This window comes from Numida meleagris, chromosome 5 (assembly GCF_002078875.1).
Source record: "Numida meleagris isolate 19003 breed g44 Domestic line chromosome 5, NumMel1.0, whole genome shotgun sequence".
NCBI classification, from domain to species: domain Eukaryota; kingdom Metazoa; phylum Chordata; class Aves; order Galliformes; family Numididae; genus Numida; species Numida meleagris.
The window spans coordinates 7,185,032-7,209,812 of NC_034413.1; the positions used below are offsets into that span (position 1 = coordinate 7,185,032).

A 24,781-nucleotide genomic window follows, 5' to 3' on the forward strand; every position below is an offset into this window, starting at 1 on the left:
AATAATATAGCTCTAGTTATGCACAAAATGTAAACTTTTTTTTTTTTAGTTTGAAAGGGTCATTTATCCCCCAGTGCTAGAAAAATATTCAAGAGAAATTAAATATGCAGAATGCAGCCTGAACATACTGAGGAATTTTAAAAAATTAACTCAAGGGCAGATGCTTAAAGAGAATATCATCCATGAACAAATAGTTTGGGCCAGGTCCCTCTTAACTGTAAGTATTCTAATTACTGAGACAGCTGATGTTTCAAATGAATGTTAGCCACTTTGGCTAGAGTACAATTTCTAAATGTTGTATAATTTTGTTGTGTCTTTTTACATTTACAACAGGCAGTGAACAATGAAGAAAATTCTACCAGAAGTAACATAAAGCATTCCTCTTACAAAAACCATAACACAAACTTTGTGATACTGTACCTGGAGCATTCTGTCCAGTTCGGGGCAAAAAGGTCAAGGTTACTCTCATCTGTATCCCACTTTTTTTCTTTTTTCTCCTCAAATAGGTTTTCATTTTTCTGGCCAAGCTTACCATTATCAGGAACCACAACAGTTACATTGCTTTCATCAGGTAGCTAGCATGGCCTAATTTAGAGGGTCAGCTGAGATTTCAGGTTTTCCCTTGTCATACAAAATCCAGAAAGAAAAGTCTCTAACTAACTCCGGTGTGGTGTTAGAAAGTTGACATTCCTTTATTCCTCACGATACATACTGGGCGACTTGACAAAACAAGCACACTCTCTCAGAGCTCAGATTCTGTGTTTAAACACACACCAAGCAAAGTTGAAATGGAAAGTTATAGAATTAGCACTCATTGATTCCTTTTGCTAAACTAAAATATTGGTCCTTAAAGTAATATGCTGATCTCTATTGCTAAGCAAACCAGCCTTTATCACCCTCTTGTAGGCACGCTCCAGCACCAACTGGTTGTGCTCACAGAGGGCAAATACCCACTCAGTCTCTGGTGGTTTTAGAAAGGTCACAAGATTCTTCTCCTGTCCAGGAACATTATTGTTCTACGTTTCAGTAAAATGTTCCTCACCTGCAGATGTTGCATTAACTTTAGTGCTGAGACAATCACCATGGACGCACTTCAAAATAATCACATCATAAACTCTGGACATCAGGAAAACGCATTCTTCTGCCACAGGCACGCAGTCATTACAGAATTCACTTATAAATTCATATTGGTCACAAAAGGGAATGCAGCAAGCACAGCTGGCATAACGACCACGCACATATATGACTTATAGACAGCCACTAGCTTAGTCTATTATGATAACCACAGATTTCAACAGCAACCAGAGGGAAAGAGAAAGAAATCACTTTCAGATCTGGCATGTGAAGATGCCATGATCTCACTCTAGAATGTGATTTGTCAGTTCACTAAATTGACTAAAATCTGTTTTTGAAGAACTTACACTTTTCTGAGATCTCAGGATATCTTTCTTTTCGCCCTCTCCTACTTGTGAGTCCTGAGGACACGTTCATGCTTAGATTAAACTTCTTTAGAATACTTTAAGAAATATTTTTACGACAACAAATTATTCTATATGGAGCTGAAAAAAAAAAAAGAAAGAAAATGATAATTCAGCAAAAAAAATTAATAGCAGGCACATAACCAGAAAGCCCACTGCATGATTTGTAAATGAGTAATTTGGCATGACTATTCCTTCTGGCTGAACGAACTAATAGATTCTTTCACATTAAAGAAAGGTACACGGACACTATGGAACCTTTGAAAGTATTCTGTAATGACAGAAATCTGCAAGTCTATAAACAACCCTAGAATTTCAAATTCACTCTTAATTCTTCAAATCCACTTTGCAAAAGTTTTTCAGAGTAGAGTAGTAGCCATATGCTTGCCTACCTCACCACATTTCCTGCTGGGATTAAGTCACTTATTCTACACTAATACTTTATGTTAATTAACTTCAAATATCAAACCAGCATGGGTTCAGCACTCTTAAGTAGATGTGAGTTATACATATGAGAACAGAACTTTGATGCATGCTTCCTGCATCATTTGTCTGAATCAGAATGGAACACAGTCTATTCTTATAACACACAACCAGAAATAGTTTCATAAACTAGAAATACAAAAAAAAAAAACACTAATTTTGAAGGCAAATTTATAAATCTATAAATGTATAGTTCATTAAAATAATGAGGATAATCACTATAAGCAAAGGTAAGTAACTGTAAATCTGCAAATCAGAAATTTAGTTAGTTCTAGTACTTTCAGTAAGTACTTTTATGAATGAAAGTAAAGATAAAACAAAATATTGTAAAACAAAAAATTTCAACCATTTTCATGTATGAGGTATAAAATTGTGATCTTATATAGTCTGAATTTTAGTTAGCAGTCTCTAGCTATTTTTCCTGAACTTTGTCTCCCTCAAATATGCTTACTCAATTCTTCTCATCACAAATAAGTGGCTTTATATTCCTCATAATTTCACCATTCTTTAACTGTTAAGGTTAAAATTTGCCGTAATTAATACTTTGGTAAGGGTTAATTTATTCAAAACTGCATATATTTCATATTAATTGTATCATTTTTTCCTAAGAATTGAAATTTTATGTTTTCCCTCACATTAGGTACCATCTGACTATTTTTTATAGCTAAATTGGATCTTGTACTCCAATACTTTGGAGATAAACTTGAAACGCAAGATATTAGTATTACAACTTTTGCCTTTTTCATTAGAAAAAATCAAAATTTGTGATCACATAACAAATGATTATTTTAAAACAAATACAGAGAAGGACATGAATTATGCAAGAATTTGAGCAACATACATTCAGAACTTCCAGACTTTGTTTTGAAATGTTCAGAGTTTCTGAACGTATGGGTCTGTACTAAGCTCTTGTTTTTTTATTACCTGTACTCAGCAGTAGAATACTGGTAGAGGAAGCCATGACTCCTTCAGGTAATTTTTATCAAATATAATTTCACGAAACAAAAAAGCGACTACTTCATTTGACAGTTACAATTAAAAAATACAAGTATTTTTTTTTCTCTTTCACCCAACTTTGCAGGCAGGAGTGCCAGGCAACTCTCAAATCTGTACACTGGGAATAGTACACAATCTTAATGAAATCTTAACACATATCCCAGGTGACTTTATTACTATATAGCTGTAAAATATTACTACCAGGAGATTTTGATTTCCCTTGATTTATATTAACTCTGTGTGTCAGGAGGCAGAGTGAAATTTGCACTTGTGGAGTGCACAATACTTGGAGAAGATCAAGTGGAGGGTAGCATACAACGTTTCCCGCAGACAAGATCAATTGCAAGCACCCTCCAGAGCCCTGGCAGTATTTTAAAGTATTTATATTAATGATTGCCAAGAAAAATACAAAGAGAGCACTCTCCTGTAGAGTAAATTCAGTGCAAAATAAAACTCACTCTCCTGGTGCATGCAGAATATTTTTTCAGCCACAGCCAACACTAAGAAATAGGCAGGCTAACAAAAGAGAGCGTGTAATAGCATCTAACATTGAAAAGTGCAAAAACAAAATCTGTCCCTCAAAAGACTTCTTCTAATGCTCAAGAGATACTTCAGGTGAAGTTCCTTATTTTTGTTTGCTTCTCTTCACTATTCGATGAAGAAGTAACCACTACATAATGCTTTACAATGAACTACTTCTCAGACATTCTTTCTCACAACCATCAAAATGTTTGCTCCTAATGCAATCTTAATTGCAGTATGAGAAGTTCACAGTTACATATACTCCCTATGTGAAATTATTTAGGAAAATATCATTTCATTACCACTTAACTTAGCCCAAATTCTTATATTGCTTTGTGATAAAACAAAACAAAACCAACAAAGAAAAACAAACAAAAACTTAAGAGACAATGATCGTTTTGAGGAGTTACTGAGTTGGATGGAGTAACCAAGTAATGAGAAACTGAAGGCTGCAGGCACACACATCTTTTCAGATATGGCAACAGCCAACCCAGTCGATCATCACTCTCTCAGCAAAAGACTGTAACACTCAGTTCACCTTAAATGATTTAAAGAGTACATCTTTGCTTGTTCTGATACTGGTGATTAATCCAGCACAGTTGAATTCATGCTAACCTAGAGCAGATGGCAGTGATGAGCAGCTAGGGTTAAAATCAGTTACAACCTTTTCTGCTGGCATGACTGGATTACAGAGAGTAGATGCACTGAAATGTGAAGAAAATAGTCAAATGAAAAATGAATATTGTTTTCCTTCTTGATCTGGACATCCAATATATCAGCCATGTGTACATATACATTCTAAACTTTTCTCTGTTAAACTTTTCAGGTGTATCTATAGTGCCAAGTAGCATTTCATTTAATCCATGAATTCTTTCATGTCTTTAAAGTAGAACATATAACGTAAGTACCTGGTAGAACTTTGAAATGTTGGTATAGGCAAATAACATTGATTTTTCTTTCTTCAAAATATGAAATGTAAGCTTTGAAGCATACAGCATTCTGTGTAGAACACTGTAATTAAGAACTATATATTAGAAACAAAATTATTTTTGCGATCTCTTATTAATTCTCGTGTTATTCAGTTTATATTAGTCTGGTTATTTAACAACTCAATCTCATGGACAATTAAACAATACTCACAGAGGTATACAAATGTCCAACTCACAATCAGTTCCACCTTATTAAACTCTTCTTTGGTTGTTTTCTGCATCCTGCATTACATACACAGTCAATAGAGTCTCCTTGATATTGCTACCCTTCTGAATACATTTGAAAAATGAAGTCTCAAACTTGATAGACTTTGCTATAAAGTTAACTCTTTTAGATTTGCTCTCCTAAATCTAATAAAAAGTTGCAGTTTTTCTAAGTAGGGTTCCCGTAGTCTTCCCTTAATTCATTTCTCCAGCAATTGAAAAATTGCAGCACTCGAGATCTTGAAATCACCCCTGTCACTTCAGATGCTATCAGAGGTTCTGATAATATGCAAACTCACAGTCGTCCCAGCATCAATTACAAAGTTATCACTTGTACTTTATGAAGACACTAATATTTCTTTCCATATTCCTTCTTAAAATTGGTAACGTTCACTATCTTTGCAACCACCATGACAGGCAAGTGAGTTTGAAAACCATGTCATGATAGAATGACAGTAACATGGGATTCTTTCAAAAGGAAACAGCAGACAGACTAGAGAAGATAACTTTTGCTTTCTTCCAGGAAAATAATAATTTCTTTTAGTTAATGTCAGTTCTATTCCAGACAAAGTCATACTCTTATTACATACTTATTTTGGAATGTTACAATTATTTTTTCAATTAAGAAATTCAGAATAAACTAGATCTACATATACATCTGAGAATGTTATTTCAAATGAATCATATCATTGGCCATCAAATAAATGCCTTAAAAACAAAAAGAAACCCAAAAAACCAAAACAAAACAAAAAAATCAAACACAGGGTAACAAAAAACAAAGAATCTTCTAAGTTACTTTCTCTTTTTTATTATGAGTTAAGAAGTTACTTGTTTATATTAAAATCAAAACCATACCTAATCTTCTGATGCTCTTTATGTCAGACAATCACCTGACTTTCTAAAACAGGAACTGCCCAGAGAAGTGGTAAAATGAAGTTCTGTGTAAGTTATTCTACATTCCTCTCGTTTTGTACATCAGATGAGTGATCTGAAATTCGTCTCATTTTTTGTGAGAGCAGCATACATCAGTGACAGGTCATGCCTCTTTGCAGTAGAGACCTTTAAGTGATACTAAATGAAACTATTATATACATACCATATTTCAAGTGACTGCCAACATTAATGCATTGTTTCAGTAATAACCATGAATCTACTGTGACATATTTGGGCTCTTTCTCTGTGTGGTTATAATAAAGTTTTGTCCAAGAGCATTTAAGTACGTAGCACTCATTATCCTTGTTGTGTGACCTAGAAGGGTCCTTGACAATAAAAATTCTGACATAGAAGTTCACAGTTCAAATCTGCCTTTCAAACTGTCCCTTGAGACTACTTGTACAGATCCCAAGTCTTTCTTGACAGCTGTGTTGAGGTCTCCTGATTATAAATTCCCATCTTCTAATCTTTTCACTGGAAAGGGCAGCTGCAAGTAAAGGCAAGCTAATTACAGCATATGACACAGATGCTAATAAATGCTTTAAAAGATTTCCTATCTATGCTTAAAAAAAAACAACAATTTGGTGGTAATAATTTCAGTGTAAATCTCCAATTGCTCTAGAGGTCTAAGTTTATCCTAAACTCTGTTTCATGACATATAGGTCTCAGTAATTGTCATCACATGCCAGGGTTTATTTTACACCAGTGAAAATTAAATTTTGACATACATAACCTGTTGGCAAATATATACTTCAGTCACAGAAAGATCAGCTCATACTAACGACAATCTACTTCTATTTTCTGATATTTTCCTTAGCTATATGGCTGAAGAAGTTTGCAATGTTTAAAATAGATTAGGCTATAATGTGGTACAATCAGGCAGAACAAAAGAAAAATGCCATCCTGTATTGACTATAAATATAATGGAAGACTATTTTATTGGGCATGAAAAGTGGATACAAACTAATTGTAGTTATTTGGCACCTGCAATTATTTTCAGTAATCCATGACAACTGTAATACAGGCCTGTCAGCAGTTGTCCTAACTTGTGATGAGACATACTAGATCTCACAAACTAAGGAAATGAAAGAATAGATCAGTACATGCATAAAAGAATGATGTATATTTCCAGAGAAAGTAACATTCTAATGCCTACGTAAGGACCAAACCAATGGTCCACCAAGGAGTAGTTATGATGATCTCAGTTGACTTGATCCACAACATACTTTAAAGAATTGTCCCCAGTAGTTTATGCATCAACTACATAACACTTATTTAGCAATAGAGAAGCCCTGAAACTTTCCAGAAGTTATATTTGTCTCTATAGGATCTTGCTATATGGTTTCCCGCTACATTAAAGAGCTCATGTTACAAGTGGCAATTTTCTACCTTACATAGAAACAAACTCTAATCAGATCACCTCTTAACCTTCATTCTCCTAATGACCCTGAAATCTTCAATTTCTGTATATGCATTTTATCAAACCTCAGACAAATTCTTGTTAATCTTCTGTTGATCCTTTTACAATTACTCAAGCAAAGATATTTCAAATAAACATTTAAGGGAAGGAGAAAGCATGGAAAATACATTAACAGATTGTAATAAAAGGCATTTGAAAACTCACATATGCTATTGGTACATATCTCTAAATGACTGTGAGCTTTGCTGTAAGACATCAGTTTTCAGATCTAATATTACACACACACAGTGCATACCCACATACGGTTTTCTGTTTTAAAGTCAAATAGCAAAAAGCATTGGGTTGCTTTTCAGTAAGCATGAAAAATATCAAGGATAATGGCAAAATTTTCAGGATTCAAGTGTATACCTTAAACACATCTCTGTAATCTCTGTAGCTTACTTTTAAGTGATTCAGAAACTTCTGATGTCAACATCAGTTGATGTGTAGGTGAACTAACATACATTGCAATCCAGAGAAAAAAAATACATCAAGATCAGTAAATCTTACTACTTTTTCAGGTCTCAATAGGCAACCCTGCATCCTTCTATGACATAAGCAAGTAATATATACTTTTTTTGTTCCCACAGATCTGTTAGAAGCTGAAGTCTCCTACACATCTCTGCACTGAGTTTAGAGAGTAACATGAGGAATCAAAAACTGCAGTAAGTAAGAGCACATTTCACTGTCCTTGTCCCATGTGAGTCCCAAGAAAACAAACTGACCAAGCAACCTACTGACTATTTGAGTCTCTGGTAGGCTCTCTAAAATAGCACATGCACTAGACTATAAATCAAGTCTCAGTCTGGTCCCAATTCTCCACATTTATATGTATATGTATTTATACTCGATACATTTTTTAAAAAAGAAACAGAACAGAGCAAGAAAAGATAATGTTTTTGTCTAAAGTCCTGCAATACAAGACAAAGGAAAGATGATGAACAAGGACATAGAAGAGTCACAACCCCCACTGCCCTTATAGAGTTCAGCACCTGGAAGCAAGAAGGATGCACATAACCAGGAAGTCCACTCAGATAATCCCTTCTATCACAGGGGCACACGGTTCCTGTTACTGCACTAGTTGTTTGCAGGTTTAAGGAGATGCTATGCAGAAGCTTGGTGACCACTGATACTGCTGTTATGAGAATCATATCCCCAGATGATAAGATGTATACTCCTCAGAAAATACACAGCTTACTGTGATTTAAAAATATTTTTTTTCATAACAATTTGCTTTCAGATTTTCAAAATTACTTTTTATCTGAAACTGTTTTGTATAAGGGATATTTCCTATTGTATGATTTGAATAGCATTTTTTTCCCAAAAGAAAAGGCTATTCAAATCTGCAGAGCAGTGGTTCTTTAATAGGAAATTGACGTATTTGCATGTATTCATTTATAATAGTAAAAAAAAAAAAAAAAAAAAAAAAACCAGCCCTAAAAGCAGCCTCTTTGAGAATCTAAACACCTCAATAAGCCATTAATAATGCAATTAGTCATACCTCTTTTATGGCCCTATGATTTCAAGGGAACAGTGCAGGAGATAGAGAACTTCAGGATAACAGTGCTGTAACAGAGCTTCTGAACATTAGAGGGCATTTTTATTAAACAATTAGCAACTGGAAAACTAGCACATGCAAATATTCTAATGGAATGACTTTAAACACAAGCATGTGTTTAAATGGCATTCACAAAATAAGCCAAGAGCATCTGAGGTATTAAAGCCCTAAAATTGCCTATTTTAGCAAAACAGAAGAATAAAAGTAATAAGTTAGTTGTATATATTTTTTTATATGCTTATAATAATCCCTTAGCTAGCAAGTTTAAATTTTTATAAGGTGTTAAAAAAATTGCCAGAAAAAGTATTAACCAAAGGTACTCCTTCAGTTATATCTTCAAATACCAGCAGGACTAATCCTCAGGTAAAATAGCAAAAGCTTAGTGCTATCGCATTTAATTTCAAAGGATTTGAACAAAGAAATAATTTGAGATGATTAAATCAGTTCATTTTGAAAACTGTAGGAAAAAAATAATATTGTTATAAAAGTTTGTAGTATTTCACATAAATACCCAGGAATATTTTCATAAAATTATAGACACATTGCAGAAGTTGGCTTGCATTCTGGAACCCAAGAATTAATAAGTGAGCTGCTGAACACTACAGATGAGTTCCTTTGTACTGACCTTGAACAAGGAGTCATTGTGAAATATCATCACTGTATTTATACTGTTAGTAGTGTAGGAAGACTATGTCCCTCACACTTCATCATGCATCACTGAACTGTAACAAACTCTGACAGGTATAGAGCATCTCTCTAAATATTATGACACTCTGCTAGTGACAGCTGGAAAAGAAAAGCTGGACACAATCACAGTTCTCACATTTACTGGAAAAGATGAACTGCCATCCATAGCGACTACAGTTCAGAAAACACTAACAAATTTTAAATATTTTTAAGTATCTTATTTCCCAACAATTGAAAACGCAGGAAGGTTTTGGTTACAATGAATACAGCGCTGCGGATTCAAGCACTTTCTTCAAATACATATGCTGTGAGGTATGCAGCTACCTACTTGTCTATACTCTAACAGAAAGACATTTCTGCCTGGGTACCCAAAGAAATAGTTTAGTCTGTTGCCCAATTAATGGGAAAATCTTCCACATTGTAACTTTTCTTACAGCCGCCAGGTATGTGCTCTATGTATGTGTTGAAATCAGTATACTCTAGAAGCTGCTTCTTTTTTTGCATGGCAAAATACGGATCATTTTCTTCCTAAAGAATGTTTAATTCTAAAAAGGATTATATTATTGATTCCGGAAACAAGAATTTAATGTAGCTATACAATATGATATTAAATACTCCAAGAATGAACTAGCACTCTGGAACACACCAAATTCTTAATCCCTACAAAGTGAGAAATAAGTATGCAAAAGGCTGGATTTGTTTTTGTTCTCTGTTTTAAAAAATTGTGCATGTATGTAGATATAAATATATTATTCAGATAATTATAAGCATGTTGCTGCTTTAACTGGTCTTTGCAGAATTAGAAACAGTTTGGTTGTTTAATCTTAACAATTAAGTCTATTATATAAAAAAGATTAATCTGAAGTGGTATGTGTGTGACTACAATAAGTTTTGTTATATCTTGTCTAAAATGCTTTCCTGTAATTTATATCATATTTTGCCAAAATTTTATAATTGATGCTTCATTCATTTTACTAAGAACTTTCTCCAAAAAAAAAAAAAAAAAAATCAGTGATGTGATTCCTTATAGTTTACGAAGTACTTTGAAAAGTTTGAATTAGACTGCTTCAGCTGTTTCTTTGATAACTGTGCCTATAGAAGATATGTTTTCAGTATGTTTTAATTCAATTTTTTGGCTCACTGTATACTCATAGAAGTTGAAGCTAAATGCTTCAGACTTAAATCTGACTTACAGACCTTGCCAAGAATGGCAGAACAGCTTACCTTTGAAGTAAAGTGTTTGGGGTTTATTAACTTAAGAATATTGTCAGGCAACACACCAGAATATGTTGACAGAACTCTTCATACTACTTGGGGTATGTGATGCTTTTACTCATATCTTTTTAAAATGTTGAGCTGGGTGTAGGAAAATAAAAAATGGGATGGTTCACTTGGCGTTTTTGTCAGAAAATATGTCCTAAGGGACGTTCATTAGGAATACTTCCTCTTAATTTTCTTGAACATCCACTGTATTTCATCTGTTCTTTCCTCCTTCTCCCATTTTCCCCTAAGCCTTTTTATTTCTTGGCAAATTAAATGGAACAACAAACAAACAAACAAACCACATAATAATAAAGTAACGAAGAGAAGAAAAAAGTAGAGATGTGAGACAGCTGACCAAGTCAACACTGAAGCAAGTTTTACCAAGCTCTTTCCTTTTCTTTAAGTTAGTAATGCTAAATTTAAAATTCCTGAGTGTTTTCACTACTGTGCAAGATCCACCAACTTGAACAAATAGAGATTGTTTTAAGCAGGGGAGAAGCAGAAAGTAGAACAGTAAATGAGAATAGGAGGAAGTAAAAAAGCACAACAGAGAGACTGCACACTGGGAAAGAACAAGCCTCAGTTGATAGCACTCAGCTAAACTTACTCACCGTACATAATTATTACAATCAGACCTCTATGTCTTCTTCTGTAAAATGATATGATATCTATCTACTGCTGTAAAGTGCTTTGAGTCTTATGGTTTAATGCTCCTAAAGGAGCGTTAATCACTGAGTCGCAAAAGATGATGAATTATACACCAGCCAGTTAAAATAGCCTGATTTTCAATTGCTTGTTTATCTTTCGGTGGATTAAACACTAAATGAAGAAGTTAGAAACATGTTGACTGAATTCATAATAATACAGTAAACAGCGGTAGAATGTCAACAGAGTTGAGGTTTTTTTTCAGAGCCCACACAATAAATCTGTGTGCTTGTCTGCTTGGTTTGTAACAATGTTCTTACTAATTGGAAGAGCGCATTCTCTTTAAGCAGACGGAACAGAGATTAATGATATTTGAAACTGCCATATTAGAGGCATCTTTATAGTGACCAGTTCATTTCTTCACTTAGTGCAGTAGAAAATGGGCACTGATGACAGATGATCTGAGGTTCATTTGAAAGCTGCAGCTTGCATTGTGTATCCTCAGCTTTTACTTCAGAGAAGAAGTCTTCACAAGGGGAGAACATTCTGAGTCTTAAATGAATTTAGCATACTATTATAGTAAATAGAAAAACACTCCATCGTCTTTTGAGGCTTTTCAAAAATCCAACATCTTAAAATTGATCTGGAGACATTTAACAGTACTTTTCTGACAATTTCCGTTATTTCAGTTTTCAGCTTTTACATCTGATGAGGATATAATAATTTTGCAAAGTATATTGATTGCAATTTCATGTTATAATTCTCTCAAAGCAAGAGAAATGAAAAACAGCAATATTTTCCTTTTGTTTGACTCTCCCTCACATCCATGTTAGAAAGATTTGACTTCCGCACATAATACACACACATTGAGTGAGTACTGAAACTTTCTGAAAGGCAAGATCTTTATGTCATTAAGGCTATGCTTGATACCACCCTTGTAGTTAATGGTCTGTTAGATACTCTTTTATGTCCCTATTTTAGAGGCTTTATAACTTCAGGACAAAATTCTTTGCAATCTGAAGCTAAGCATATAGAATAGCAGTCCGGGAAGAATTTTATGAGGCACATACTCAAACCTTCTATGAAACAAATTTTAAATAAAGACTTCTTTTTGTGCTCATAGCTAGAATCAAAGATTAAAAAGAATTTTATTGGCAGCTATCTGTAATAACTTTTTCACAGTAAAATGACTTTAATATAATAAAAAAATTACACTGCTGAATAAAAAAGAAAAACCATTTTTGCTACAAAGAACTTAGTGTATATTGATCTTTACTATTACCACTTCATTAAATGTTACAACAGAGGTGATAACTTCAAAAAAAAAAAAAAAAAACAGTTTATGTCCCAAATAATTTCTAACTTAAGAGAGACACAAATAGAAAGTTCAGGATTTTTTACTGTAATCACTTAATTTTACTGTATTCACTTAATTGTGAATACATATCTTGGAAGGAAGCACTGGAGACTATTCTACATGAATTGATCAGAAAGAAGCTGGCAAGACAAAGAGAGGGGAACAAATAAAGAAAGTAGCATTAGCATTTTGCTGAAATACAGTAATGTGATTTTGAAGTTCATACTCTGTTGCACCCACTTTCTGCCCCTGGATAGGTTTGAAGTGAAGTTGTGCACTACGCTCTTTGGAGGAAACCAAATGAGAAATTCTGCTTCATGTGTGCACCATAAAAGCCACCATCCCAATGGGACGGCAAGCATCCTGAGCTATGATGGGTGCTTTATGAAAACCAAGCTGCACACGTGGTAGGAATGCGCAATATGGAAAAGCAGACTGAAACTGGTCTGAAGGCTCCTGAAGTGGAAATGGTTCCCAGCCCAATTCTGCTCCTCTGGTGCACGTACCACACATGCCATCCTGGCCCACCTCCCACTGCTGAGCAGCCCCTCTAGCTGTTCCTCACAGATACATCAACAGACTTATTATCTCTGGTTGAAATGACATTTCAGATTGTAAATAAAACTAATTTAATCCAGGTTTGTATAAAGTATGCTCATTAAGCCAGCAATCCTAAAACATGAAAGTAAATGCCTAACTACACCTACTGAAACCAATAGAATTGCATGCTAGTAATCTTATATATATTTATATATTTCTACATGACCAAGAACCAAGTACTTAGGACAAACTGCAAAAATTTTCAGTAAGGTAAGGTGAATTTTTTTATATATACACATATATACACATATTAACAGAGTACCACCAGTTCTTGTTAAAAGAAAAATCTTTTCACAGAAATTTAAATAAACCCTTAATTTGATCACCAGCACTGACTCAATATATAAAGCATTTCTCAGCATGCCAATTTTACCACAGGGATGCAAACATCTCAGAAGTACTCTAACTTCTTGCAAAGTAAAACTTGGTGCATTGTTAGATAATAGGTCATTTGATTCAAATGCTTATACACGTCTGTCATGCTGGAAAGTGTCATTTCTTTAATATCTGAAATAACAAATATTTATCAAACATCCTGACATTTTGAGTGACACAATGCAAGTGTGCAATTTAATTACAGAGTCCAACCTAAATAATCAGCTAAGTGTTATATCCATAATCATCATCACCAACTCAAAGTGTGTTTATTTTCATTGGATGGCATTTAGTGCTCACTAAGGTGATAGGGAAGACACAGTCTGGACTTTTGCACAGAAGTTTCAGTGGGACACAAGGATGTCCCTCTTTATTTTGTTGTGGAACGATGAGTCTTTGCTATATTTCTCAATATTTTGTTGAATTGAAGCCTTAGAACGCTCCAAGCCTCTACTAAACATTTTTTCTGTCATCATAGGCACAGAACTACATCTCTGGAAACAATAACGGCAGCTATTACTGCCATCCCTTTGGCTTAGAAGACAGGAGTCCTACAGCAGCAGGCAAGGAGTTCTCTCAGCTCTGGCAACTCTGGCACTGTTATTGATTACCTTGTCCACATAGAGCCCCTCATATTGATGAGATCTCATTTCTCTTACCTTACAAAACAGAAAGCTTTGGTTGCACAGTACCCACTGCTGTCAATGCTAGGCTTACAGCCTCAATTTCCAGAAGAGCAGGTCCAAATTTTACTGACTTCCAACCAGAACAAGCATTCCTAATTTAAGAAATTGTATTTAAGGCACTTGGATCACAACACAGCTAGTCCCATTTTGTACTAGTCAGAGTCTTCCTAAATGATGCAAGGAAAAGGACAGTAATGTATATGTAAAAGAAAAAAGATCAGGTTGTTCAGTTAATATGGGTTTAGGAATTCCCAGAGATGCTGACTTAGCAACTTTTTGCGGATGTTGTTAATTTTCAGCTGACAAGCAGCATTGAAACTTGGAGTGGCAAATGTTTGCAAAGCAATATTTCTCTGTGTAGGTTTAATGGGCATCAAAAGCTCTGCTTTGACACCTTCTGGAGACCTGAGCCCCTCTACAGGAAAATGAAATCACGTACCCATTTAGACCTCAGCATAAGCTTTAATGGTTTAATTATGTTACTGTATAAAGCTTCCCTTCTTTCACTTCACCTCATTCTACCCCTCTAGCTTATTTTTCTTCATGCAATAAAAATGATTAACCTACAGGTTTTTTCTTCTCCTCGCAAAGATTCTAATTTTTTCCTTGTTAGAAAACATCGTTTCTTATAACCACTTGACCATTGCTTTCAAGTATTTCCAGCAAAGTACAAATCACACCTGGAAAGTCTACCAAACTATCCATTGCTATACACACACTATAGATCTGAATGCTTTTGAGCTTATGGATTCAAATGCCTTTAATCTTATATCATAAAGTTCCACCAGGTTCCTAGGTGCAGAGAGGAAAGCATTTCTTGCTGGCTGCCCCAAGAAATAAGTGGAAGCAGAAGAGAGGAAAGATACTTCTAAAGAGACTTTTTAGCAGTTTCTTCAATATCCCCTACAGCCTCCTGGATCCACTACAGCTTTTCAGCTTTCCTCAAACCCACAGGCCTTCCAACATCACCCTCAGCTCCATTTTATACAATCAACACCTCCCAGGATACTCTCTTCTCCTACTTTCTGTGTTCCCTACCACTTTAGCTGGGTGAAAGGCACATACTGCCGCCAGTCTGTGACCGCCCTGTGCGGCTGGTGTTGGGGTTATGCTGGCACTTTGCTAACACGTCCCTTAACAGGGTGCCTGGTCAGGGTACAGACCAGCTGAGTGCTTGGCTGACTTGGCTTTGCCATCACAAATTTGGGTCTCCCTCCTCCAAACAGTTGTCAGTTTTTCCAAAGAACAGTTAGAAATTGAGCACTTTTGGACTTTCTAATCTAAGTTGGCAGGTTGCAGTTGGAGATTGGGTTCGGAAATTACTACTGAGAGTCAGCAGATTATTTGCCCAAGGGTATTTTTTCAGGCCACTAAGCTAAAAGTTGACGCTGGAAGCAATGGAATTGCTTTCAAGGAAGGAAAGTGAGCATGGCAATGAATTGTTTTTCAATACTGTGATAAAGAAAGTGCCAGCTTTCTCTCTTTATATTGTATTTAGACTGCTCAGCTGAGAAGTGAACTGAGCAATGGATGGCAAGCTGCTGTAACAGAAGCCTCACACTGTGCAAACACCGTTGTTACTTTTTTGATGTTTCAGTTGTCTATCCAAATAAAATCATCCGGTGTGAATGTGCTTGAGGAACCATATGGTATGTAAATCAGGAGGAGGAGGCTTATTCCAGATAAACTTCTCTCACCTTTTCTTTCTTCCTTCCTAAGTTGACCTTAAACACACTTGGAAACAAAACCTGTTTATCAACTATGTGCTTATAAATAAGAAATAATAAGGTCTAGTCCAATTAGGTCACTATCTCCTTTTTTTTTAAGTGATAATTAACCTAAATAATACTTTGAGCCTTCTCAGCTCAGTATGTGTTTTCCTACGATGAAGGAATCATATATGCAATCAGTATAGTATATTTTTGAAGAACTATTGAGGGTACAGCTCATCGAAGTAATACAGACATAGCTCAGTTATTTTTGAAGTCAATAACTTGGTTTTTCACAACACCACTGGTCAGCAATTTGGAAATGATGTGAGCTGAAATTGTCCGTTGGTGTTTAGGTAAATGTTTTTTTAGCTATCCCTAATGAGTATCAGAAAGCAGCACTTTAGTTTGAAAACTTTGATTAATAGCATATCAAAAAAACCTTGCATGAGTTTAAGAAGAAAAAAGGCACAGGAAGTCTATAATGATATTCATCACAAAGGAAGATCTCACTCTCATTTTCTATCTTATTAATAACTTGGAGTGTCAAAACAAGAGAAATGTTGTGTTATACCTGAGAATAGAGCCTCAGGACAGGAATGATTAAGAAGTTCAGCAGCTTAATGAATTACTAACTCATGCTCTTTTTCACATGGAACGATAACAAATAACATGGTCTTAGGTCGCCACACTATATAGAGCTTAATTATACTGTTATACTTTGTAGCTCAAGCCACCTGAGAATGCCCAAATACACTTTCCAGCTTCCAAAACAGAGATAGTTCTTACCCCACTATAGTATGTCAATACAAGAAATACATTTCAACATAACTGCGTTCCACATTAATTATGTGAATTAGAAATAAATCACTAAATTGTTAAAATAAATTAATGTATGAGAAACAAGATGAATCAGCTAACAGAAAATCTGTCTCATGAATGTCAATTCTGGAAAACACTGCCTAATCTAATGTTACTACTCAAGCCAGAAAAGATCTTGCTTAGGTTTACATCTTGGTGATTCATTTTGTGGAAGGAAAAATAATTGATTCTGCTCTTTCACAGAAAAGCAGTATGTGCAGTGTCATCAGTACATCAACAATTTACAATTGTTTTACTGCACAAAGGATCTTCAAATCAATTTCAAAGGCTGTACATTTGAAAAGCAGCCAGCTGGTTATTCAGAACTTCGAATGTGATTGCCTTTCTGTTATCAAGCAAGCAGATAGACAACTAAGCATAAAAGGAACATTTATACCAGCTAATTAGGAAATGCCATTGTCATGCTAAACAAAAATTATTTCCACACAGTTGGACACCGCTGTCCTTAGCAGACCCACCTCACAGCTAAATATTTCTTCCATTAAAAAAAACTACAAATTTCTATTCTCCTTTTAACATGTTTGTTTGCTGAAAATAATCTGGCTTTCAGATGACTATCTCCACACGTCACAACAGGCAACATAAGGCAACAAAATGCTTATTTTCCTCAAATGCTGTAATAAGGCATTTGCTCAAGTCTGGCAAAAGATTCAGAGATACGTTTTGTTCTGCGAAATATGCTCATGGTACAGTGCAGCTTCATGAAAAAAAAAACAACTCTGTCTCAAATCAGCAGACCCATGTCAGCATGGGGCTACACGGAAAGTAATAAGATGTGTCTCTTACCGCAGCTGTCTCATCTCCAGCATTCATGATAACTTGTTTACTGAGAGCACTGAATAAAGCAGAACATATTTTTAATATTTTTTATTCCCTTCTTGGAAAATCCTGAGTGGGTGAGGATTCTGCCAGGGAGCAAGCAGGCATACAGCATGACAGAAAGAAAACCAATCCTAAGCTTTATGAGAGTTGGTATCTCTGTTCTTGCAGGCATTTGTTCATTGTAAGTGACCTAGGCTTTGACTATCAGCACTACTTGAGCACTATTCCAAGCTGGGCCTGAATCCCTTGGAAGTCTTCTCTTCAGCCCATACATTTTTCACCAAAACAGTTTGTAGGATCTCAATCAGAATAACAAAGAGAAATTTAAAGAAAGTGTTCTTGCACTTATTTTTCACCTTATGCACAGAACTTGGCTTGCAGTGTCTCCTGTTCTCTGAATTACCTAGTCTTCCTGCCACAGACCAAGGACTAACTGCACCATCATTCCAGTCAACAAGATCAGCTTTTTGTGATCCCTCTGTCCCTGAAACTGTATTACAAGGCCCATTCACCTGTGTACTGCAAGATCATACTTTCTGCAAGAATACTACAAGCGGCGAGGTTTCTGTTTTGAGCTTTGAACATCTGAGTTCAAATCTTACATCAGAAGTCCTCATGTGTGGTATGTGTGGCGATCCTGGTACTGAAGTGTTGCTATGGCTAACAGGGACATCAGACTACCCACAAGTGTGCTTTGCTGACTTATCATGTGTAGGGGACAAGTTATATTGCTTGGATATGCAACACAATTTGCGTTTTACTGATCATGGAAAAAACATTTCCATGGAGCAGGCCACCTAATGTTGTTCTAATGTGATCTCTTTTGCTATCCCTTACTCAGAGAACACATCATCTCAAAAGTAAGCTTGTCTGGATTTTTGGTCTGATTGCTTCTGAAGATCATTTGGAAGACTGTCATAAATGCAGACTGGATCAAACAAAAACTAATTTTTCCCCTCCCGCCCCAACATTCTGTTTGTCTCCTTAAAAATATATTGATATTTTACAGAAATTTTCATCTGTATAAAAAGACAAAAGCATTAATTTTCAGAGTTCTTCATAAAATATAATGAAGCACACTGAGTTTTATCTGAAAAGCTGAAGAATTTTAGAAGAATTGATTTTTTCCATATTTGCAGTAATCTAGTTATTTTCACCATCAATAGATTATCCAACATATAAATTCAAACTTTAATTCCTTGACAGGAAAATATTTCTTTGTTGCATAAGTGCAGTAGAAACAAAGGCTATTCTATAAGTACCACCGCAACTGTAAGAATATAGCATATACTGAAACAAAGAAAATGCTGTTGAAAACAGATCTTTGCCATTCTTTAGTCAGCGCAGTGTTACTAAATTATGATTTCATTTTGCATTATATAGAGTTGTTAGAAGAAAAACAAGCACTGAAATTAAAGAAGTGTAAGTGCAGAAATCTAAGAATTTACACAAAGTATTCAGATAGCAAATTTCATGTAATTCATGTGAAAATAGGTAACAATCTCAGAGATCTAGTGTCAAAGCATTAAGATGAGGGGAAAAAAGAGTAGAAATGCAGGCATGATTGAGATCACGATAAGCTCCAAGTGGCTCTGATGGTAAAAGCTTGTTTAACACGAAGAACAGAAGTGCAATTCATACGCCTGAATAAGCCAGCTAATCTTGTTAGGATATGCATTCATGTAAAATTAGTCTCTGCATCTCTGTCTGAAAGAAGCACTTAGACCTTTTTAATTTTTATAGCCTATGGCAATAAACGATTGTAATCATTTAGCAATCAGACTCTTTGCTATTCAGATCTGTTCTTAAGGCTGCTGCAATCCCCACTTCCAACCCAACAATGGCCAAAGTGAACTCATTTGTTTTGACTCCCTATGTGCTATGTTTCACATTATCGGAATACAGTTCTGTGTTAAAGCTTCTTGACGGAGATCTAACACACACGCTGTGTCAGCTACAATTCTGTCCGTCACATAAAATAGCCTGATAAACAGTGGCAATGTAGAAAGCCTGCTGCCTGAAGTTGCAACGTGATCACATAATTATTGACCATATTCTCTTGACCTTTCTATTGCTAGTTCAGAGCCCCATCTTATGATTATTCAATGATGCTGCTACAAAAGACTTCAGTACAAATTACACATTTTAAATAAAAACATTTATTCAAGAGCAGTGTGTGTCACAATAGCTTAAAATAAAATCTATCTGGGGAATCTAAGTGTTTATTACTACAGTAGCTGTGCTTCTGGGCTTCTGTAGATTATCTGGCCCAAGAGAGTTCAGCAATGGGGTAGAAAAAAAGTAAGCAGCTGAATAAGCAAAATCATCCTGAAAGTTTCGGAGCAACTTAAAAGTAGCCATAGTGAGGCAAACTAAAATCTTGCAAAATTGCTTTAAACTGGGTTACTTTGAATACTTGCAGACACAAAGTACATTATACTAGCCATTAGAGCAGAGAACACCTCCTAACTGGAATCTAATTCAGTCAGTTAAGTTTGCAGACGACACCAAGCTGGCAGGAAGTATTGATCTGCCTGGGGGTAGGAAGGCCCTACAGAGGGATCTGGACAGGCTGGATCGCTGGGCTGAAGCCAATGGGATGAGGTTCAACAAGACCAAGTGCCGGGTCTTGCACTTTGGCCACAACAACCCCAGGCAACACTACAGGCTTGGGGCAGAGTGGCTGGAAGACTGTGTGGAGGAAATGGACCAGGGGGTGTTGGTTGATGCTTGGCTGAACATTAGCCAGCAGTGTGCCCAGGTGGTCAAGAAGGCCAATGGCATCCTGGCTTGTATCAGAAATAGTGTTGCTAGCAGGAGCAGGGGAGTAATTGTCCCTCCATACTCAGCGCTGTTGAGGCCACACCTTGAGTACTGAGTTCAATTTTGGGCCCCTCACTGCAAGAAAGACATCAAGGCCCTTGAGATTCAGGCTGGATGTTAGGAAATACCACTTCTCCAAAAGAGTGGTCAGATGCTGGAATGGGCTGCCCAGGGAGGTGGTGGAGTCACTGACCCTGGAGGAGTTCAAGGAACATTTAGACGTTGTGTTGAGGGACATGGTCTAGTGAGAACTATTGGCGATAGGTGGACCGTTGGACTGGATTATCTTGTAGGTCTTTTTCAGCCTTGGTGATTCTATGATTCCGATTCTAATTATAAAGAGAAATCTATTACTCCAAGTGTTATAAGTACATTTTGCACACTCACTGTGTATACTAGGGTACAAATAATTAGGATCAGCAGGTAAATGTCTCCACTGAATTTAAATGAATGCAGTAATATAACTTAAATTTCCACTAAGGTTCTAAACTTGTATACAATCTCTGTATTAAAATGCAGAGAGCCAGACCGGTGTCTCTCATAGCAATGATTCCAATGGAAAGATGGAACAATCTACACAGACAGAAGTCTATGAAAAGATTCCTCAGTGAATCCAGGAGGTCAATATAACAACACAATTAAACAATATGAATTGTTTATTGAATATCTACACTTAGTCCACTCTTGAATATCTACACTTTGTCCACCTCCACTGTACTGAATCACGCTTCTTTATCCTTTACTTCTGTTTCTGTGGGCAGATATGAAGCCTCATAGTCAATTTGTGACAGTATTACTCTATTATCTTAACGATCTGATCAGAGAGCAATAAAACAAAGTTAGTCTACCTTAAATACAAATAAAGCCATGATCAACAGTTCTATTTGGTTGTTGTCTTCAGGCTGACCTTGAACTTTTGACTCTTTTCTACTGTTTGTTGAGGAAAATTTTAACAAATGTAAAATTGCTGCATTGAGAGAGGAAGAGAGAATAAATCTGAGGCTCCAAACATTTAGGGAAATCTGACTGCATGGCAAATGGATGTATGATCAATAACAGAGAGAGAAACACATTATACAAACATATTGAGAAATATTCCAGATGTCAGCAACACTGAGCATCAGACGTCAGATATCAACAAATGCAAGAACATGTTCATTCTTTGATGTTCAACTCCACTTTAGGGCTGACGGTTGTTACTATTCTCTTTTAGCATATAATATTTGCTAATACAAATCTGGATATTGTGCTTTTTCCAATAGTGTTCTGCTAGTGACATAAAAAGTTTGCTATGTTAAACAAGTATTTATTACCAAGGATAAAGTTGAGCTGAATGTTCCTGAATCTATAGAGTCATCATAATAATGCTTTATGGAAGAAAAAACTTGATAGACCTTATAGTAAAAAATAGTTTCATGGAAAATATAAAGCTGCTAAATCTGATGACTATTAAAAAAAAACAAGGCAACTTCATGAGAAAACACTGGACAATATTTGGATAATAAAACCCGCTGAATTTAAGAGCACCTTAAATATTTCCAAGTATAATATGAGAATTTGAATTAATTCCAGATTCCTTCTGATCTTTCAGATGAATAAGAGAAGTCCCAGATGAATAAGCAGGAGGATGTCCTAGAACCTTGATATATGCAAGGAAATCACAGCAGCAAGTTAAGCTATCTGTAGAGGCTTTGATGCTGACAATGCCTTCAGCAAATGACTACTGAGAACACCAAATAAACTCAGGCTAAGACCAATTCACAGCATTTGAAGCCCCAAAGTAAACCAGATTATAATGTCGCCATTACGATGCAATGAAATGAGGGTGTTAGTGTGTATTTCTACAAATGGAAGTATCTGAGTTAAAACAGATGTTATTCTATACCTTTCCAAGACCTCTCAACTTATTGCAAGTGAAAAAACTGTAAAACATATAAATCATTGCAATGCAAGTTATAAGACTGACTAAAAGTCTTCTTCCTGCACTCCTTTTTCAGGACTATTTATTCCACCAAACATCACAATGTACTGTTAGATTAAGATCCTACTACCTGGACAGACAGTAAAAGGTGAAACACAAAAATTATATTAAAGCAGAATGATCAAAGCCTTGTCTTCTTTAGATGTGTGGTCTGCTGATTCCTTATTTTCCTTCAGTGATAAGGATAACAAATTCCCCAGTGTTCTCTTTGCCAGTCTGGTCCACCCTCTGTGACCACACTAGGATGGGTCTCTGTCCTTCACCTATCCACTGACTTTCTTGACATTTGTAGAACTTAGTTATTTTTATAATTTCTCCTTTCCCATCCAGTATGCATCACACTGGCCAGTGGATTACAAACTTTAGGAGGATACAGGGAAGAGAGAAAGATCACATTGCCTCTATGTATTTACGCAAATATTCACTCTATGAAGTCGTACATTAGGTATTATTCCTTGAAGTAGCCATAGTTCCTCTCATCAGTGATATTTCAGAGTTGGTCATTCAGAGTGACAGCAAACTCCATGAAGTTTGAGACTTGCCCTGACAGCCTGAGCAATGATACCAGCCCACGTCTGCCTAACAGCAAAGGTCTGAACTGACAGACCCTGACCCCTACCACTACTGTGCTGCAGGAAGCTGCAGGACAGCTGGAACAGTCTACAAGCATATAAAAGCCTCTCAGTACAAATGAGATGATCTGTGCAAAAAGCCCCACATTTCAACTCTGTGAATGGAAATCTCTCTGCTTCTACATCTACTATGCACACACATTACAAAAGATCTACAGAAATCACAGAATAGAAACCTTTAAGTTACTGCCAAATACGTTTAATATTAACATTTGATATTTAACACATGAAGCACATTCATTTAAGAGTGTGTTTCCTAATCTTACTGGCATTTGTTGCTCAAGAGGGGTAGAATTCCCAGGTTTTGTTGTAACCAGACGTAACACCAGTACGCTCGCCTTTCTGCCACCAGCATTCTTCTGCCTGCATGGATTTATCAAACAATGCAAGCTGGTAGCAATATTCCACATATGTTCACTTTGTGTAATCCTCAAAAAACAAAGGAGCTCAGATGTGTGAACAAAGTAAATGTAATTTCTGCATAAACCATTTGCGGTATTTTTTCTTTCTGGGTAATAAGCAGAAATGCTGGCTTTGCTTCCAGAATTTTGGATGTCTTCAATAAAATCATAATCAATCTTATTCTTTGTGTAAATTTAAAGCATGGTTTTGAATAGAAAAACAGAAAAAAATAAAAAAAATAGCAAAAGCAGTATTCCCTGCACAAGAATATAGATTTACAGTGATATATATTGTCTCAGCTTTTCTCCAAGACAACAAAATCCTATGCAAAGATAACAGAACATACAGTAAACCTAAATCTCTATACTGTGTATGTCTCTAAGAACAAAAGGAACTACACACATTGTTCTGTTTTAAAACATATGAAACACCCGACACATAACTAAAAGAAAATTAGTTCAGTTTGTGACACTACTAATTTTAAATAAATAAATCACAGCATCATTCTGGTGCAATTAAGGTTAGCTAAGTATATGCTGTGGCCACACAAATAAAAACAGCAATGCAGAGACAGATGGGGAAGGATACAGGAAAGGTGAGAGTGCACTTGTGTGGGAGCAAAGGAATTGAAAAAGCATCTTGGATGTGAGTGAACCCAGCCTGATTCCTGCAAAATATCACTGCATGCATATAACTGCTTTACTGAGCACTGAGAAAAAATGGTGCATTCATAAGGATTCGAACACATAAAAATGTGATAGTTACCCTCCATGAGCAAACAGTAAAATTGTGTATTTAGCTATGAGCAAACAGAATGTATCAGCTACAACGTATTGGAAAATATGCCCTTTTTGTATAACATATGAAAAGCAGACCACAAGTTTGGAAGAAAAATAATCAAAGCCACATCATCGGAAATAACAACCATTGTATCCTAACAGTTGGCCAGGTGGCAATATAATGCTTAGTTAACTTTGTAACGAGGGCACTAAATGTTTTGTGCCTATCTAATCTCCTGATGAAAAAAAAAAAATAACCTCCCAACAACAAGCCCCAAACTTAAGAGTTTTATATATATATATATATATATATAATATAATATAATTGATACTGATATAATATATCAGTGCCTATCTTCTGGGTAGAGCTGTTCTTAACACACACAATATGGTTAAGGTACATTTTATGAAACGTAGACAATGACACTTCATCCAGCTACAACAGAGGCACAAAGAGTACGGTAAGAGCTAGTGTCCTGCCTACCAATGAATAATGTAATCATCATCAATGATGTC

The 24,781-nt window shown here is 35.8% G+C and overlaps 1 protein-coding gene across 4 annotated transcripts in view; it reads right to left on the reverse strand.

The window, feature by feature from the left end:
* Nucleotides 1-24,781, reverse strand: part of ATRNL1 (attractin like 1) — a 432,638-nt gene that overhangs the window by 157,811 nt on the left and 250,046 nt on the right. The window lies entirely within an intron of this gene.